The 19,141-nt window shown below is 39.7% G+C and overlaps 1 protein-coding gene across 12 annotated transcripts in view; it reads left to right on the top strand.

Moving 5' to 3' along the window:
* The window catches only part of LOC101736633 (actin-binding protein WASF2), a 129,808-nt gene that overhangs the window by 10,542 nt on the left and 100,125 nt on the right, over window positions 1–19,141 (top strand). For 6 of the 12 annotated variants that reach the window (XR_009974302.1, XR_009974301.1, XR_009974303.1 and 3 more), the window contains one exon: window positions 18,737–18,918. The gene's annotated coding sequence lies outside the window, so the exon portion shown is untranslated. Of the gene's footprint in view, window positions 1–11,822; window positions 12,137–14,657; window positions 15,022–15,045; window positions 17,105–18,736; window positions 18,919–19,141 lie in introns of those variants that run through there. The other 6 variants (XM_062671168.1, XM_062671167.1, XM_021351538.3 and 3 more) reach the window with 6 other exon arrangements.

The following is a 19,141-nucleotide window of genomic DNA, read 5'->3' as shown; positions in this document are numbered from 1 at the left end:
TCTTGCAACCCCTAAACTAGAAGTATCCGACCGTTAAATATCTGCGTGACCCAATTCGCAGATCCGCGCTGAAGCTGAAGGGTCGTAAAAGAGACTGCCTGCGTCTACCTACCTAACCTTTTTGCACGCCCCCGCGTCTAGACGAACCTATACTGAACTTATACTATACGTAAGTACATAGGCTCCGACGTATTCCTGATTTAAATTCCTTCTTTCGTTACGTTGTAACCTAATTTGATTTATTTGCGTGATTTCAATTTATAATACATACGATTTGATTACTCTGTACTTTTATTGTACGAAATCGTTTATCACATTTCCGGTTACCATGTAATTTGGTATAATTAGTGTTGGTAATGTGTTTTTTTTTAAACAAAACTATAATGAAAAGAACAATGGCAGCTTGATATACAACATTTTACCTGATAGGTATCTATTTGAGGCGTCTTGAAATAAAAAAATGCTAAAACGATAGGTTATGCTTAATCAGATATATTTTTGTTATTAGAAAGTCACGAAAAAAAGATATTAACGTGTTTACTTTATAATTTGAGATTATCTATCAATAATAGATGTCTCTGATTCTACATCTATTATTGATTGATAAGTAAACGATATGTTTAAATAACATTTTTAGTTTCATTATCATAGATGAACCAAGGATACACCTCTAATAGTACTCGAGTAGGTACCCTTAGCAATTGCAGAGCTACCTAGGTACTTCAACATATTATGTAGTTTGCTTTTTTCTTCTTTGTAAATGTGTCAAAATGTGTGTCAGAGATAGGTACTTTTAACCTTTTGAACGCCAAAGTCACATATTTGCGACAAACGAAGGCTTGCAAAGCTAATTTATTAGAGTAGACTATAGAGTCAGTTGTCATACTGTTAAAATCATTGTCATCTGCAGTGCTGCCATTACTATTTTTTAGTTATTTAATTATGTATTAATGTATTTACCATTTTAAATACTTTATGAAAATATTTATCAAAACTACTGCTTTTTGTGGAAATAGTATTAATGCCATCATTTACAAATGTATTAAGCCGGAAGTACAGAAAAATCGAATTAAAAGCTTATTAAATTAACATTTTTTCGTGGCTTTGCCACGTAAATCTAACATCGTATAAAAACGAGCAAATAAAATAATTAAGTTTTGTTTATCTTTAATGTAAGACGCCTTTTAAAACATTCAGGTAAAAAATTGCCTTTCTTCTTTACGTAAAATTATTCTTAAGCTTTAAGTGGCATGGATTTTGGTCATGGATATCGACCATATGGTGAATACATCATAAAATAATATTTTTAATATATATGATAACAATCTTCAAAGATCGCCTTTACAGTCAAATCATTAGATCTATATAGTCTTCCTTACAAACTTTAAAGCATAAAACTATTCTCTTTCTCGAAATGTTTTTCAAAGAGGCTTTCAAAATTATTGTTTTATAGTTTTTTTAATTACTTTTAAATCCATTTCCCTTTTCGCATCGAATTTTTATTATCTTTGTTTTTTTTTCTTTATTTCTAATCGTCTTCGGTCAAAGACGTGAAGGTTTAATCCCATTGGATGTTTTGATTCCTACTCAAAGCTTGCCATACATGATAACCGCCACGAAATTTGACAGGAACATCAAAATGGTTTCCTGGATTAAAACGCCAGTCATTCGTTTATCTGTAATCCGCAAAGTGGCTCCTTTTTGAAATTTCCTTATAAAGTAATGCGTAATCAACTTATATTTTGTTTTTAAATTGGACAATGCATTTTGGGAGCCTGTATGTGTAGGTTATGCTTTTGATTTAAAAATAGGACAGGCGTTATCTACCTCCTAAACTTCTTCCTCATGTCACTAAAAGGGTGGTGGTATTCGAATTGTGAATTAGGTGAACTGAAAGCTTGACCATCTTATTAAGGAAGTAGCCACCCGTTAACTACATTATAAGCACACGTAACTCCACTTCCCCATGTGTATTTTTAGTGTCTACTAAGACAGCATGGCTCAGTATCATCATTCTGCCCATTTTCACGTCTTAGGTACCGCGCCTTTTCGAGTATAGGACATCCTTTGCTCTAATGTAAATGATATTCGACCTTATGTCACAGAATTCGTAGCTTTATTCTGCATTATCTTTTTTTTTTTTTTTTTTTATGATTGAAAGTTTACTGGTGGCCCGAAGGCCTTTCCAGTTTCACCAGGACAGGTGGGCGAGCAAAGGCTCAGCCAAGAGGGGTGGGATTTGCTAACAACTGCCCGAGCGCCTCCGAAGGAGACCTAACAACTCAAGAGCAATTGTTTCGCGAATGAATCTACTACTACCGGATCGGAATCGCGACCCGCTGAGAAGATCCGGCGAGAAACTCAGCGGGCTGATGCATGGGTTAGGTTGCACGTCGACCTCTTTGTCGAGTTCGACGAGTACGGTTACCGGGGTCCCTAAGCCTGCCCCTAGTATTAGAGCTGAAGGCATCTAATGCAAAGGTTATTGGATCTGATGGATCCGTAAGGACGTGTCTAGGGCGTCGACGGTGACTGGCTCCTGCATGATCAGGATTCGGGGAGTAGTCAGCGGCGGCAACGATAAGGCGATTATCATGACGCATAGCCTTATCGAAGTATCGTTCCGACGCTGACTTCATGTATTTCCGAATTGATTCGAGGCCCAGGTCGTCGTGTAGGTCAACGTTCCTCACGAACCACGGAGCCCCGACAGCTAACCTGCAAAAGCGGGATTGTAGGGATTGGAGGGTGTCTATGTGTGTGCGGGCCGCGTGAGCGAACACCACACTCGCGTAAGTCATGACGGGCCTTATGCAAGTTTTGTAAAGTGTCACCTTGTTCCGAAGGGACATTTTACTCCGCTTACAGATCATGGGGTAGAGTCTACCGAGAATAAACGCGGCACGGTCACGGACTGATTTTATATGCGGGCGGAATGTCATCGATGCATCCAGGGTAACGCCCAGGTACTTGACCTTCCTGGCCCAGGGTATGGGTTGTCTAAAGAGAGTAATCGGGGGTGTGAGATTCCTCCTCCTAACCCGGGAGGAAATCCGTGTGGAGCTTCCCCTCTGAAATAGCACCGCAGTACTTTTCGCTGGGTTGATGTCTATGCGCCATTTTCGGAACCACTGTCCTAGGGCTAGGGCTGCGCTCTGAAGCTTCTTCGCGATTAGGGACTTATTTCTACTAGAATAGTAAACAGTCGTGTCGTCGGCGAATAAAGCTAAATGGGTCGGCGGCGACCGGGGAATATCGTTGACGAATAAGCTAAATAGGAGGGGTGAGAGGACAGAGCCTTGCGGGACTCCAGCTGTGAGAGGTCGTGGGGAGGAGCGGGTTCCCTCGACTCGATATCGAAAAGAGCGGTTCGACAAGAAGTCCCGTATGATGAGCACGAGACTATCCGGCACGCCCATGTTGAATAGTTTGAAAATCAAACCATTGTGCCAGACTTTGTCGAACGCTTTTGCGACGTCGAAGAAGAGAGCTCCCGTGTATAACGGTTTTGGTCGATTAAGCCCCACAAGAATGTGCTCCGTGAGGCGGTGCACCTGTTGAACGCATGAGTGATTTGTACGGAATCCGAATTGTTCATCGATAAGAATGCCCTTGGATGAGACGAAGTCTCTGAGGCGTTTGTAGAGCAGACGCTCATACAGTTTGCCTAGAGACATGAGGAGGCTAATCGGGCGGTAGCTCGTCGGATCATTTATTGGTTTACCGGGTTTATGTATGCCGATAACGTCCGCTTCTTTCCACACCGCGGGAAAGATACAGTTCGCCATAGCGGCATTGAAAATAGATGCCAACATCACGATGAGTTGGACGGGTAGAAGTTTAATAACGCGGTTGGATATACCGTCGGAACCGGGAGCCTTGCGAGGACGTAGGTCTTTGATCAAGTCTTTAACTTCCATCGGGGTGACGGGTGGTAACGCATCAGAGGGTGGCAAGGAGGCTCTGCGTTCTACCTCACTGTCTACTAATTCTACATGAACAGGGTCCACGGATTGAGTGCTGGGCGTGCACTGGGTTTGCAATGTATCGGCCAGCAGCTCTGCTTTTTCGTCATCATCAAACGCCGCGAGTCGGCCTGAGGGGCCTACGAGGGGGGGCATAGTTACTACCGTATCCGATTTGAGAGTACGAGCTAAGCGGTAGTAAGACCTTTGGGAGGGCGCGAGTCCTTCTAAGAAATCAGACCATCTGGCATCTCGGACTTCGGCGATGCGAGACTTTACGTCGCGTTGTAGGGCACGCATTCGAATACGATTTTCCGCGGTAGGATACCTGTCGTAGGCGCGTATCGAGGCGTTCTTAGCTCTAAGAAGTTCCCTAATATCGTCGGACAATTTGAAGCGGTGAAGGAAGTCCTCCGCTACAACTTGTTTCGATGACCTATCTAATGTCGAGGTGATGTGTGACGTTAAGATGTCTATGGCTTCAGCGGTATCCTGAGGAGACGGGATAGAGTCCGGGTTAAACGGGAGCGATGGTGGATCAGATTCAGCCAGGCTGATGCCCAGCGTGTGCCAATCCACCACAGTCCTCGTGACGGGAACGGAATCGGGAGCGCGACCGAGCTTCATAACGACGGGACGGTGGTCTGAATCTAACTCTGAAACTACTTCGATCGAGTGTAAGCGCAGAGTTACGTTTTTTAATAACGCTATGTCGAGTATATCCGGGCGATGCGCGATATTTAGCGGGTAGTGAGTCGGGGTTAGCGGAGCGACGATATCGAAGGCGAGATCATCGACTAACGCGTCAAGCCGCCTGCCATTCGGGGTTGTGGTGTGTGAGTTCCACCTGATGTGTTTACAATTTAGGTCGCCCGCCAGAATGACAGAGCTCCCCATACCGAGCAGCGCCTCGATATCACTGCTTAGAACGATCTTATCCGGTGGAAGATAAACGGACGCGATAACGATCGGCGCGTGTCCCGTCAGTGAGATTCGGCACACTGATGCTTCGATATTAGCGAGCGCGGGAGGATCGAGCGGGACGCAATGCAGGGCTCTTCTATAGTAAATGACGGTACCACCACCACGGGCAGAGAGCCTGTCGTTCCTGACCATGTTATAGTTCGCGATTTTAGGGTCACGGCGCGCGGGCTTAAGTAGGGTCTCCTGCACTAAAAAGATATCAATTTGGTGGTCACGCAAAAAGTCAGAAACCTGATCACGTTGATTTGCGAGACCGTAAGCGTTAAAAAATCCTATCGTTACGGATAGGGGCTTTATTCTACTTATATACGCCATTGATTACCGGCGGAGTGAGGGGAGGACGTACGTATTTAATGACGCGTATACGTCGGCGTATTCCTGCACAACGGCGATAAAGTGTTGTGCAGTGGAGGCAGCGCGAATGGCGTCGCCCAAAGCGTTAACGCGCTCAAAGTTGATCGACTGAAAGAAGTCGATCGCTAAAGCGAGATTGTCGGACGCGGTCCGAGGGCAAGTCGCGGGAGAGGGACGAGTCGCGGGGGCGGGACGAATCGCGGAGGAGGGAGTTGTAGCCGTGTTCGTGTACGGCAGCGGTTTTGCCCAGGCCGAGACACTGGGCACCGCCGCCGGAACGAACGCTGGCTTAGCCTGCGACGCAGAGGGTGCCGAGGCTTTGATGTCTGGGCCGGAAGCTCGGAGGCGGTTTTGGCGGGCGACGCGGCGATTTATTTTAGGGGCTCGGGGGCAACCACGGTAATTCGCGGGGTGACCCTGTGTTCGACACAGGACGCAGCTAGGCGGTTCCATCGCGGTTTTTTGGTCGCGAGCGCAGAGGGCCGTGGCGTGGTCGCCCAAACACTTAACACATCGGGGGCGCGCGTGACAGTTACGGGAAGAGTGCCCGTACAATTGACAGTTATGGCACTGGCTAGGAGTGCCTTTTTTATGGGGGGCTTCGACAGCGATACCAGAGAGCCTACAGACGGTCTGTGTGTTAAAGATTTTCTTACCCTCGGGGGTAGGCTGGAGAGCGACTAGAACCATATTATATGGCTCCCTACCGCGACCGGTGTGCATACGGTGCACAGAATTCACTGGTAGGCCTTGTTCTAACAGGTCGGCTTTTACGAGCTCTACATCTAACTCTTTAGGGATTCCTCGTATTACAACGCGGAGTTCGCGCTCCTCCTGGAGCGTATACGTATGGAAACTTATACGCTCCTTACGGAGGTAAGAAGAGAGGGCCCTATGGTCGTCGGGTGTTTGAACCTTAATTTGAATGCCGTTCGCGAGGTTACGGGCATTCGTGAAATTTATATTTTTGGCCTTAAGGGCCAGGCAAACTCGATCCCAAGCTGCCTTCTCCTGAAGGATAACCGGGGGAGGGGTCTGGGTTTTATTTTGTGCCACCGGACGCGGCGACGGAGTGGCACGGGCTGGGGGCGCAACGGGAGTCTGAGGGCGGGGGCGCGACGCGTTCACGGCTTTGCTAATTTTAGCGGCCGCGGGAGCTCGAGACTCCGCGGCACGCTTCTTACCCTTCTGTACCAGGGTGAATCCATCCGTCGATGAGGCGGGGGCGAGGTCGACCTCCATGTCCGAGTCAGAGTCGGAGCACGAGGAGGCGGGTGCAGGCGACCTACGAGCAAGTGTAGGTGTTTTAGAGGGCGCGACGGAGGCCGCGGATGATCGCTCAGCTGAAACGATGGTCACGGCGGACGACGCAGCAGCTTTTCTCGCCAGTATAGGCGACACGGGAGCGGCAGGCACGACAGAGGCTGCGGTGCTCAATGCAGAAGCTCTGCACGCAGGTGCAGGCGACGCAGGAGCAGCGAGCGCGGCGGAGTCCTCGAGAGGGCTCGCAGTGTGATTGGCCTTGAAGGCCAAAAACTCCGAGGCGAGCTGTGGGTGGCGAAGTCGGAGGAATTCCGCGAATACAGCGTCCATGATCGCTGAGTACCCAGGTGGGGCGGCCCCGGGTCTTGAAAACACTCGCCTTGCGGCGAGGCCCCAACTTCTCGGACCTGAGCGGTTCTATTGAACACAGGTGGCAATGCGGCGCGATTACTACAGGACAAAGAAAAAGCACAACAAAACAGAAATTACGAAAAGAAACAAAACAAATAAATACTTGCAGGAAACCACTTTGTCGGCAGATGTACCACGAACACAGAAACAACAAAAGGAAACAAAACAAATAAAAACTTCCAGAAAGAGCACTTAGTCGGCAGATGTACCACAAACACAGGCCGCGCGAACAATGGCCGGGCTAACAAAAGCCGGGCGAACAAAGACCGGGCGATCGAGTGGACGATGAGCACGTCCGCACGTGACGGGTGCCTCTATCGGAATGGCTGCATTATCTATGAGATACACTATATATACGTCCAACATCAAGTGGGCCATGAAATCGTTTGCATCTATGCCATTAACCACTATGCCCTACTTTAATCCCCATTTCCTTAGGTGAGAAGAATTCACAATGCTGCTGAGCCATCCGTGCAAAATAACGTTAAATTAAACGAACAAAATCAAAATGTATGGTGACCATGATATTGCATCATAGAAGAAGGGATAAATTATTGACGACCTTTCCTATTTAATATCAATAAACATAATAGAATAGAGCCACGACGTAGTTTCAGGAGCGCGACTACTCGACAATGACGTGCGTAGGCGTAAAGAACGCGTTTAGGGCGTCTAGACTGACTACATCCTTCTGTATAGAACTAATCACAAAGGGGTCAGGTCAAGTGACGTTAATTCAAAGTTGTCTACATCGCAGATTAGCTTCGATTTATTGTAAGTAGTTTGGGTTTTTGTTTTTTTTTAAATTTGTTTTTTGTCCAATGCACTGTTAATAAGGTTGTCGAATCTATGTGGTTTAAATTAAACCGTCACATTGTTAACAATGGGAGCTATTTGAGTAATGTACTAAGTACACACCCGTGCAAATCTCTGTAGAAAGATGTCCTTACCAATCCTGTTTCTTTCAAGAAATACTTAGTACGGACAGGTTATGTAAATTTCATCTTGTTGTTGCAGACAGATTATCTTGTCTTTAACTTCACGTTATTGGATATAGTTACTAAATAGGTAAGGATATTGCTACGAAGGATAAAATACAAGTATTGCCAGCTCATGTATTCACTGTATTCGATATATAATTTATTTTGATCCGCTAGACGGGTAGAAACTCTTTTCGTTATTATTGTATACACAAGTGAACGATTTCACGGCCCTCCGATTGTTTAGCGGTTACCAAAGGCCATAAATATCACAACGCTAATACCGCCCCATCTACCCTGACACGTCATGATGTCGAATGCTCTATCGTTAAGCAGTTGTCACACTCTTGAAACGGCAATGTTTCGCTTTAGAAGTAAGAAGTAATATGTCCAATTATATACATTTTTTTACCATGGTCTATTTGACAAATGAAGTACAGCAATGCAGTTAGACGAGCTCTGCTATGATCATCGTTTGATGTTGACAAATTATTATAAATTAATATAAAATTAAATCTAAAATATGTATATAAATATTTTTTTATGCAATAAGTCAAGAAATTATGGGCTTATTTATACGAAATGGCTAGTATAGGATTTAGTCTGTAACAATAATGTACATTTAATATTTAATATTGTCTACAGTTATTTTATTAACTGTTATATGATTTATAATATAATAATATACATATAATTTAAATAGTGCCCTTTAAATTTTCTGCCCTTTTAAGTTGATTAGGCTGAAATGTTCTGACATAATAAATCAACTATGTATAAATATTTAAAGCGTTTGGACCACAAGTCTATCTATCATAATTTTTAATACAATAATAAAATTAATTAGAGGGTCATATACACATATTTATGTATATATGACCTTATGTATGTATGTGTATGTATTTTATAAGTCTATATTACACAATAATGTGTAATAAAATAACATAAAACAATATGTTTTATTAGTTAAGATTAATGGGTACACAATACACTTGTTTTTCTTGAAAATCACATCTCGACCTTGCAATCAACCTAATAAATAAAATAAAATCAAATGCTATTTAGCTTTTCGAATAACTTTATAAATCAACCTATTATTATAATCTCCTTGTCTGCGATTCAGACGAGTCGATATCTAGAATGCATTTATTCACAAAAGGTAAAGAGGCCTTCGTCTCACCTCCAGACGATCTGTTGTCCCTCCTCTGTTTGTTCCCAGCTCGCAGTCTAGACTAGACAAACACCTATTACTAACATTTAAACGTCATAGTGCACGATCAAATAAAATTATACAATAGAACACAGACGTTCAACTATCGCCGTTTTTTTTTTGTTACAAGAGATCCGATTATTAAACTATTACTTTACGTCTCTACTAATATTTTAAAGTGAAATTTTGTTTGTTTGGATTTTTGTTACTCAATCACGTGTGGCTGAATGAGCTTAGATGAAATTACGCTCAATAGTTTACCTGGATTAACACTTCCACTGGGGGTAGGGCGTCTTGTGAGCCCGTACGTGTAGTTACCAACACTCAGCCTATTTCTGCAGCGAAACAGTAACGCGTCCCGGCTTGAATTGTAGGGCACCTTTGTGCTACAGAATTGAGACTTAGAACTCAGGTGGGTCTCAAGGTGGATAGTAGCGTTTTTCTTGCTGATGTTTATGGGCTTCAGTAACCACTGAATAGCAGGTGGGACGTTAGCTCGTTTCAAGTTCTAAGCTCGGTATAAGAATTAAAAAAAAAATATATTTTTCAAACCATAAATGACGCCATGTAATTTGCGAATAGTGTTCTTGATCTGATGCTGATATTATTCGTGATATTGGATTAAAGTCATGACGACGTTATTTTTATTTTATTTGGAGGCTATGCTATAGTATCCTTGGTATTTTATAGTGAAAAACAACTTTAATCGTCAAAATTAAGGGTAAAAATGTTTAATATTACGAAATCCAAAGTCCAAGTCGGTAAACCGACGACGTATTTTGTAAAGCGGCGCACGCTTTGTACTCAGAGCTCGTTGCAGACAAGTTAGTGCAAACTGCATCGTCTGAGTTCACCTCTAGACGGCTCCGACCGGCACGCTTCACAGAACTCGAATAGATATCGGTATAGAGAAACAGCTTTCGTTTTAATTCATCTTTAATGATTTTAAATATAGGCATACACTATTATTAACTGATATTTTGAAGGTAATGATCAATCTGAAATAGAGGACAAGTAATAAGTAATCAAAATTTATGATGAAGTACCGCTCTCTATCTGGCTAGTAACAGATATCGATGAAGAGAGTCAATCAATCCACTACATCGTGAGAGTCGCGATCCTCAGCTATGTTGAAACGGTCGAGAAAGAACGATGAAGTAATTATAAGTTTTCACAAATCCGTTATAAAATTATGAACACGAGGACCTGCCGCTTGGTTTTATGAATGGAATCACGTTACATACCAATGCATATCGCACTATGACGGAGGTATGTTATTATTTTTATTTATATCCGCCAAACTAAGGTTTCTTAAAAACCACATAAATATTTTTAGACAGTGACACTTCACCTAATAATGTTTGGATTTCTAATTTTGATAATTAAATCCTACCCACTGGATCTATCTGTATACAAAAATCATATAATTACTATATAAAGCTTCTCTGTTTTAACTGGCATTATAAAAGTAAACAGTAATCGTCAAAAACTTTATGATAAAACTCGTAGTCGTTAAAGAAATCAAAACAAAAGTGAAATGAAATAAACATGTTTTATATCGTTAGGTATCTGAAAGAAATATTCACTCATACGTCGCGAGGCGCACTGTCTGGTCTAGACGAATTGCATTATGGAAATTTATGTACATAGGTACATTGGTGCTAGCCTATGATGTATAAATTACGTTCACAATAAAATTGAATAACGTGTAGTCGTTTTTAAATTGAGTTCGCTCAATACTGAATATTTTGGATTTGTAATTTTTAAATGCACATATTAAAAGTATGATATAACGATGCCTATCACAGTATTTATAATAATGGATTAGGAATAAGTGTAGGTTTCGGAAGACTATATAAACCACAGTGTTCTTAATACAGAGTTAGTACGTTAAATTTGCTGTTGTTCAAGTATTTGGGTTAAGTTCCTTAATCATTATGAAACAAGGCGAGGGGGTCCGACCCCACACGACGCCTGGCGCGTCCTATTTTCTATCGTCTGCCGACTTTACTTCGCGTTTCCATGGAAAATGGAAAATAATTAATCAAAAGGAATGTTAGTTCGGAAAGCTGCGTTTTTCTACTCACTTAGCTTAAATGAATTGACGAAATTCACGGTCAACATGATGTTAAGCAGAGTCAATAATATTTAAAAAACCAATTAGATCGTAAATTATCAACAAACTGTCTTTTCATACCCACGACCAAACCTCTATATTGATTTGTAAATATTGTGGAAATTTAATGGACTAACGTCAGATATGTTAAGAATCATAAAATGCTTGCTGGGGCCTTAATTTGCATTTTTCTTATTAGCGTTGTTGAACAGACGACGTGACGGCCGGCCTGGGGTTTAGTGGATACCAAAGCTCATAGACACCTGAACGTAAACGCAACTAATCATCCTGAGATATTAGACGTAAGCTGCGTTGAGCTAACAGCTATCCAGTATAGCCCGTGATTGTTGTTTGAGACAGGGCGGTGGAACCGGCCAGTGCGGACTCATAAAGTGCCGAACCAAAATATAAAAGACTACGTTAAAGCAAGGTATACTATGTCTCTTGATTGATAAGACATACAAGAAAAACTAAAATAGTTTTATTCGCGTTAAATATTATTAATGTCGTGACGTATTCGTTCACGGAACCCGTAACTTAGATTGCCGTAATCGCTCGCAGACGTCTCCGCACCAACAGTTAGTTATGGAGTGCTCCACTTTAGACCGTTCATCCGTTTTAATTTAACAAAAGTGCCGACCGATAACGCCGCGGAAGACCTCATATCCGTCGCGTCTGTCTCTTGTCATAGCACGTGTATTGTTGAATCAATTTAATATCATTCATATTTACGTAAAGTTAAGGGTTAAAGTGACATTTCAATGAAGGTCGGGAGAATCCTACGAAGGCACTAATGACAATACGAACTACGGATTATCTGTGATAAGTGAACTGAATTTGTAGTAGATTTTGAAAGGTAAAAAATAATTCTCATTTGAATAAGCTAACTTCAAAATATATATTATGAAAGCTGATAGTTTATTCCAATTCGAGATATGTGTGGGTTTATTCATAATGTAACTAATAAATGAGATTTACTTTGTTAACTGTTCGTATAATATCACCCTCATAGTTGTAAGCAAATAACTACTTATGTAAGCTGAATATGGTTTGTGATTGAAGTTTTAGAAGCTTTGTCAACGCTGTAATCCTCTTAAAAGCTTGGAATTTAAAAGGGAAATTTATAATTTTTTTTATTTTTACTTTTCGATAGCTTCGAAAATATTTATATTTTATCATATTTGATGTGCTTAATTTACTTTCTTCGTGTACGACCACGTTTCTAAAATAAGGATAGAGGTGGCTGAAGTTTCGTCATTGATAAGATTGACTTTCTTTTCATTTATAAACTTCACACACCTGTGTATATTAAACGCTTTGGATACGTAATAAAGTAGAATACAGTATGCTCTATTGTACACCAATACAAAATCAACACAAATGACTTTCACGGTGAAGGAATATTTTTTTTTTTTTTTTTTTTTTATAAATAAATAAATATTTACTAACAATCACGCCACGTTAACTGGTCCCGTGCTAAGTTCGTAAAGAACTTGTGTTACAGGTACCAGATAACGGAAATAAATATAAGATTTTTATTATACACATACATATATTTAATATACATCCATAACCCTGGAAAAGACATTTATATTTATCATACAAATATCTTCCCTTGGCGGGATTCGAACCCGCGACCCCCTTGTGTAGTGACCATGTCACTTACCACTACACCAGACGGCCGTTATAAAGATTGCTTATAAAGATCAAACCCGCAAAAAATATGCACATAGTTACTATGCCCCACCATCTTGTAAAAGTTGAGACTTAGAGCTCAAGTCTCAAAGTGAGTGAGTGGTAGCATTAACATGATTCACTTCGAGGTAACGTGGTAACTCTAGTGACCACTTACCACCAGATAGATCGCCCATCTGTTGTAGGAATAAAAAAAAAGCAAAAGATTAAACACAAAAAGAACAAATGGTGGTCTTATCCCTAAGAGCGATCTCTTCGATACAACCGGCAGTTTGACTATAATCATCTAAGGAAAGAAATTAACTATATGAATCATATTACCATTTTATTGCATTACTATTATATTACAGACTACTACAAAAATAATACTTGATGAGATAGACAGTCGTCTAGTTAGCTCTCGTCTTCTCAAGTTCAATGCCGATAAATCTCAGAATACAGAAATTCTGAGCGATAAATATAAAAATCTTAAACAGCAGACAGGACTAACTTAGTCCATGCAACGTAATTGTGAGATTCACGGTGAGATTCCCTTCTGTACCGTACACGGGCTATACCTCCATATCTTATCATGCTGATTTGCCTACATAATTATAATATGTAATTAGAAGTTTCTTAATTCCATAGATGGGCTAACTGCTTTAAAAGCAACCGGGGCCTATGAATGAATGCAGCTACCCGCATAACATAGGGCCAAAGTCTAAGAGTCGTTTCACCTTTCAAACTGGAACAAATGAATTCTTCGGAGCAGAAAGACATGATTAAATAAACTGGCGCCCGCACAAATAGTCATATCTCTGTAATATGTTTACGAGTAAATTGGGCGTTTTATGTACTAGGCAACGATTCAAATTTGTTTATTAACTATCTACTGATAGTATCTTTAGGCTCCGACAGTATCGTGAGGCGAGTGCATATCTGTAGCTACACAAAACAAAATTAAGGCGGCGGCAGTGAGTGATTAGCGTCCCCTTGCACAAGGTGGCTTATGACGTCATTTAATTGCATTCTGTCTGCGCCGACAGATAGTCTGCACAGCCCAGCTTTACGTGCATTATATTCGATAAGCACAATTATCCTATGTATTGCCGCTTTGTCACTCTTATGAAGAAACGTACAAGCGCGAAAAGGAAGGTATATTTGTGTCGTCATAAAGATGGATGCCGGATATTCTGTAGCCGGTCTGTAGTACCGCCCGCCCTTCACGCTGTGTTCACGGTTCACTTGACATACGACCGTTGCGTTCAGTTAGACACAAAACAGTTTTGATTGCACAAAGAATACAACAAAAGTTAACACATCAACAAAAACAATGCTACTAATTTTTTTTATTGCTTAGGTGGGTGGACGAGCTCACAGCCCACCTGATGTTAAGTGGTTACTGGAGCCCATAGACATCTACAACGTAAATGCGCCATCCGTCTTGAGATATAAGTTCTAAATTCTCAGTATAGTGACAACGGCTACCCCACCCTTCAAACCGATACGCATTACTGCTTCACGGCAGAAATAGGCGAGGCGGTGGTACCTACCCGTCCGGACTCACAAGAGATCCTACCACCAGTACCTAGTAACCAGTACCTAGATAATGCATATATAGTAAATGATACTTATAATATTATTGTATATATAAATATATGTATATAGAATACTCGTAGTAACTTGTATTGAGGTAATAATTCTAATATCACACCCATATCAAAGGATTCTGTTTATGAAAAACTCTTTAAAAAAGTTTTAGATATTTATATTGAGTTCCTCCTTGGTGAAGTAGTTAGTGGCATCAGGCATGGTAGATAAAAGTCCTAGTTCGAATGACAGTTTTTAGATCGTTTCTGCTCACATTTCTAAAAAAAAATTTAATCGATTACAATTGGCAAACGTGTTTCTATTGTATGAGATATATTTTTGGAGTGAAAGTTCGTGTAATTACCAAAGACGATTGAATTATATAAATTAATTAAGCCATAAACGTCGGAAAATCTAAACAGTTCAATCCAATTGCCACTAGAATATGACAATTGAAGTGCATAAACGAAGAAAAAGGTTTGTTTGATATTGCGTTATGAAAATTACATCGAAATCGGTCCAGCCGTTTCGGAGTGTATAGGTAACATTTTGAAAAATATTCATAGTCCAATATCCAAACCTTCCTCATTGGATTCTTGTTTTTTTCTCCCTTGATTTTTCTAGTTTTTAAACTTTAGACTATTAAATCCCGCACAACACCAAAGGGGAACGGGTTACTGAAAATCAGCGCTGTTCAATGCATCCACTTCGGACAACATCAGCTGTGCTAGCTCCTTATGTTTTTTTCTTTTATATATATTTTTATTTACGTGTAAAAATCTAAGCGTTTTCTATTTGAGAGGCAATAAATACATGATGATGAATTTTATTAATATAAAAATAAGTATCATATTAGGTTTTCAGCGCAGCAGTGTGTATCACCTTCTGCACCAAATGTGTGTAGAGGTGATTAGTTTCATGACGGTGGCAGGGGTGGCCTTCACCTTGAACGCCGCCGACCCCACGTCCCCGCCAAACCCAGACTGGCCCTTCCTCTCTTTCATCCGTACAACTTACAGACTGTAAAAGCCCTCGTGTTATACACGGATTTTTTTTTGTAGTGTCGTTTTACTTTTAAGTATATTGTAATATTTGTAAGGTCTTAAATTATAGTCAGTAATTTGAACGAAATATTTGTAAAAAAAACGAAACGACAGGTCCAGTGTATGACATTAGAATCGACCGGTCATGGTCATTTGCAAGGCTCGAATATAAGATATAACATATAATCTATTTTATATAATTTATCTGATCTGTGAAATCCTATTTAGAAAATTTGATTCTTTTAAGTTTTATCAAGCTTTGGGTTACAGAGCACCCATGTACCTGCAAATTGAAGTTAAGAGAATCGATCCTTTTTAAAACCTTTCATCATAAAACGTGTTCCTATATAAAGCTTAGTAACCTATAATATAATAATTTTCAAGATCAATCTAGCAAGCTACATTAATTTTGAATTAACTTAGAATTAATTAACAGAGCTTGATTTAAATCTAGAAATTTTTGTTGGTTAATGACGTTGTTAATTTCTTTTAAGGGCTCTCTACAAAAAGTTTTACGGATCACTGAAGTTTTATAAAATGAAAAATCAAATTACCCTGCATATTGATTCACAGTATCTTCGTTAACTATGTAGACTTTTTTTGTGCCGTTAGCTTTTATTTTAAAATTTGCAATCGATACTTTTTGGGTAACGTAAACCTAATCATAGGTGTTCATAGGTGTGCCTGTGAGCCTTGATAACATATTAATCTAGTACTGTTTTTGTATAGTATCATATTTTATTTGATTTTCACAAGTCGTAAGGTAAAACTACTTTTGCGCTTTAATCTTCGCACAATGTTCAAATATTGACGAATAACACGTTAGTCGTTCGTGACCACGAAAACTATACAGTGTACGAAACGTCGGAAATAATATAGGTAATAACGGTATAAAAACGCGAGATTATAATTAAATCAAGATTAAAAGTAGTTTTAACTGTATTTGTAATTTAAACCATTAGGCATTCCTATTACGGTAAGCACACGGTAAGTCCATAATTTATGGCGCTTCAGAGATAGTTCTCTGAGAACACATTTTTTAACATGTTGAAGTGAAGAAAATATGTCCATGGAAAATAATCCAGTTTATACTGGAGTTTGAATTGGACAAATATATCTAATACTAGGGAGAAATCACGATAGAACCAGAATGGGTCCCAATGGTTATCGAGTTCATATATTACGCCTTGCGAGCAATAAAGGTAGGAAAATTCGGACAGGAAATCTAAATTCGTCTCTTATTAATGTACTTTTGGGTTTTTTGGAAGGCTTAAAGACGGGGGGAAGATCTTCCACCGAGTGGGTGATATTTGCTCGGTAGACCGACGGTCCAAATGTTGTTGTTCGGAACTTGTATATATGTAAGCTTGTCTTGAAAATGTCGTAAGCGAGATTCAGGCATCTGTCAATTATCTTGCGTTGTATGATGGCTACCAACCACATACTCACAGAAGCTGGGTAGTGACTTTAACTAATCGTTGAGCTATCGATGAAATTTTGATCAATCAAAATTTATGGTAAGTAGTTTTCGAAGACTTTTTTTAATTTAGAATTTGCCCTCTAGACGAACGATATAACGCACTGCAAGCGTGCGGGTCAGTTGCATTCATTTGACACCTTGAACCATCGCCACTTCAGACTAAGGACACGTCCCCGCTTACATATGCGCATGTAATTTTCATGCAGTCATAGGTACAAAATGGCGGTAAACGTCGGACTTATTAAATTTATTAAAAAAAATACCTCGTTACCTTTGGTTAGACGAATCATGACCAGTCTTCACATGGTTACTTTTATCTGTGACTTATTGTTAATTATGTATTTAATTTAATTGAATTTACAACGAAATACCTAGTCTTGCCATAAATACTGAGACAAAGGAAAAAATAAAATTCTATTGCAAATAACATTTATTACTTTTACAGTGTGTTAGTCTAATACATAAATATAAAACAATTTAAAGTATAAAAAGCTTATTCGAAGTTGTCTCTATTGGCTGCAATACAGAAAATGTTTCACTGCCAATCGTACGAATTGTTTTAGGGACTCCAAATTATCATGGCGTTTAGAGCAAGCCGTACTCTCTAAAACTGACCATAAATCATAATCCAGCGGATTAAGATCGCGACTAGACGACGGCCAGTCTTCAGCTCTGATGAAATCCGAAACGTTCGTTTCCAACCAAGACTGCGTAGACCGAGCTTTATGACCTGGCGCCGACTCTTGCTGGAAGGACCATTCTTGATTATTAAACATGGTGTTGTTAAGGGGCTTCATTACCCTTTCAAGAATGGTATCTTGATACACTTGTGCCGATGTTTTGATACCTTTTTCACAAAAGTATGGCTCAGTCACTCCTTCATAGCTAATACCCCACCAATCCATCCATGAAGTCGGATAGTGCCCACGTTGCACTCTGTCGACTGATTGGGAAGCTTCCTTAGAGCTTTGAGCATAAATACGGTCATTTTGTTTGTTAAAATGTTGCTCAATTGTAAAAAAATTCTCATCCGTAAACGAAAATTTTCTATGACCTCCCTTTGCGTACCGCTTCAGTAGTTGTTTCGATTTTACCACCCTATTCTCTTTTAAATTATCAAAATGTATATTGTATGTATATACAAATGTAACATTTTGTTTATTTTTAATTGTAACAGTGTTTGGGGCCAGACTAAGTATACTATTTATTACAACGTACCTACAATATTTTAGCTCCCCGTAGCCCAATGATAAAAATATAAAAAAGACAGAAATCAAAAATCGATTTCTGTGAACAAAAATAAAATTAGTCTGTGTGCCCGTACATCATTACAACATTAACCAATGTTAATACGCACAGATTTATGACTCACGGTCTAGAAACAACTAACAATTCTGTATATATTTTTTTTAGAATTTAACCTAAAATTGATTATAAAAAATATTTTACATTTACATGCCTTTCTTATCTACTAGAAGTATTCAAAATAGTTATAAGAATTTCCGTGTTTCCGGTAAATATCTATTAAAATACTACGAACGAATAACTAGTAAATGTTTAAAATTTTACTGTATGTTATAAAAGCCGTTTTTTTTTATTTCACATTCTTATTTTATTCACTACTGAACATGCAAACGAAACTAATACTTCTTTCAATTTTATTCCATAGTTAATTTACTAATGTCTTTACGAAAAAAAGAAAGGATTGGTTTAAACGTAAAGAATCATATCAAAGTAATGAGAAAATTCGACCGACTACTCCATTTTCGACGACGACGGATTGGGTTACGCCCACCGAAACTTTCGACATAATCACTGAAGCATTTATAACAACGCCTGAGGAAGCTGAAGGTACAATTTTATTTTCCAATAGTACTACATATTGTAATGATTGTTGATCACTCATTTGTTGAAATTCTGGAAATAGCCCGCATGCTATCTATCCTAAAGATAATAAATCTGACAAATTTGTCCTCAAATACCAAAAAATAGCTGTACAAAATTTTAGCCCAATCAAGTAACGATGAACGAACTCACGGAACAAAAACAAAGAAACGAAGCCACTAATATTCGA

The sequence above is a fragment of the Bombyx mori genome, chromosome 11, assembly GCF_030269925.1.
Source record: "Bombyx mori chromosome 11, ASM3026992v2".
NCBI classification, from domain to species: domain Eukaryota; kingdom Metazoa; phylum Arthropoda; class Insecta; order Lepidoptera; family Bombycidae; genus Bombyx; species Bombyx mori.
This window is presented reverse-complemented; position numbering and strand designations above follow the sequence as displayed.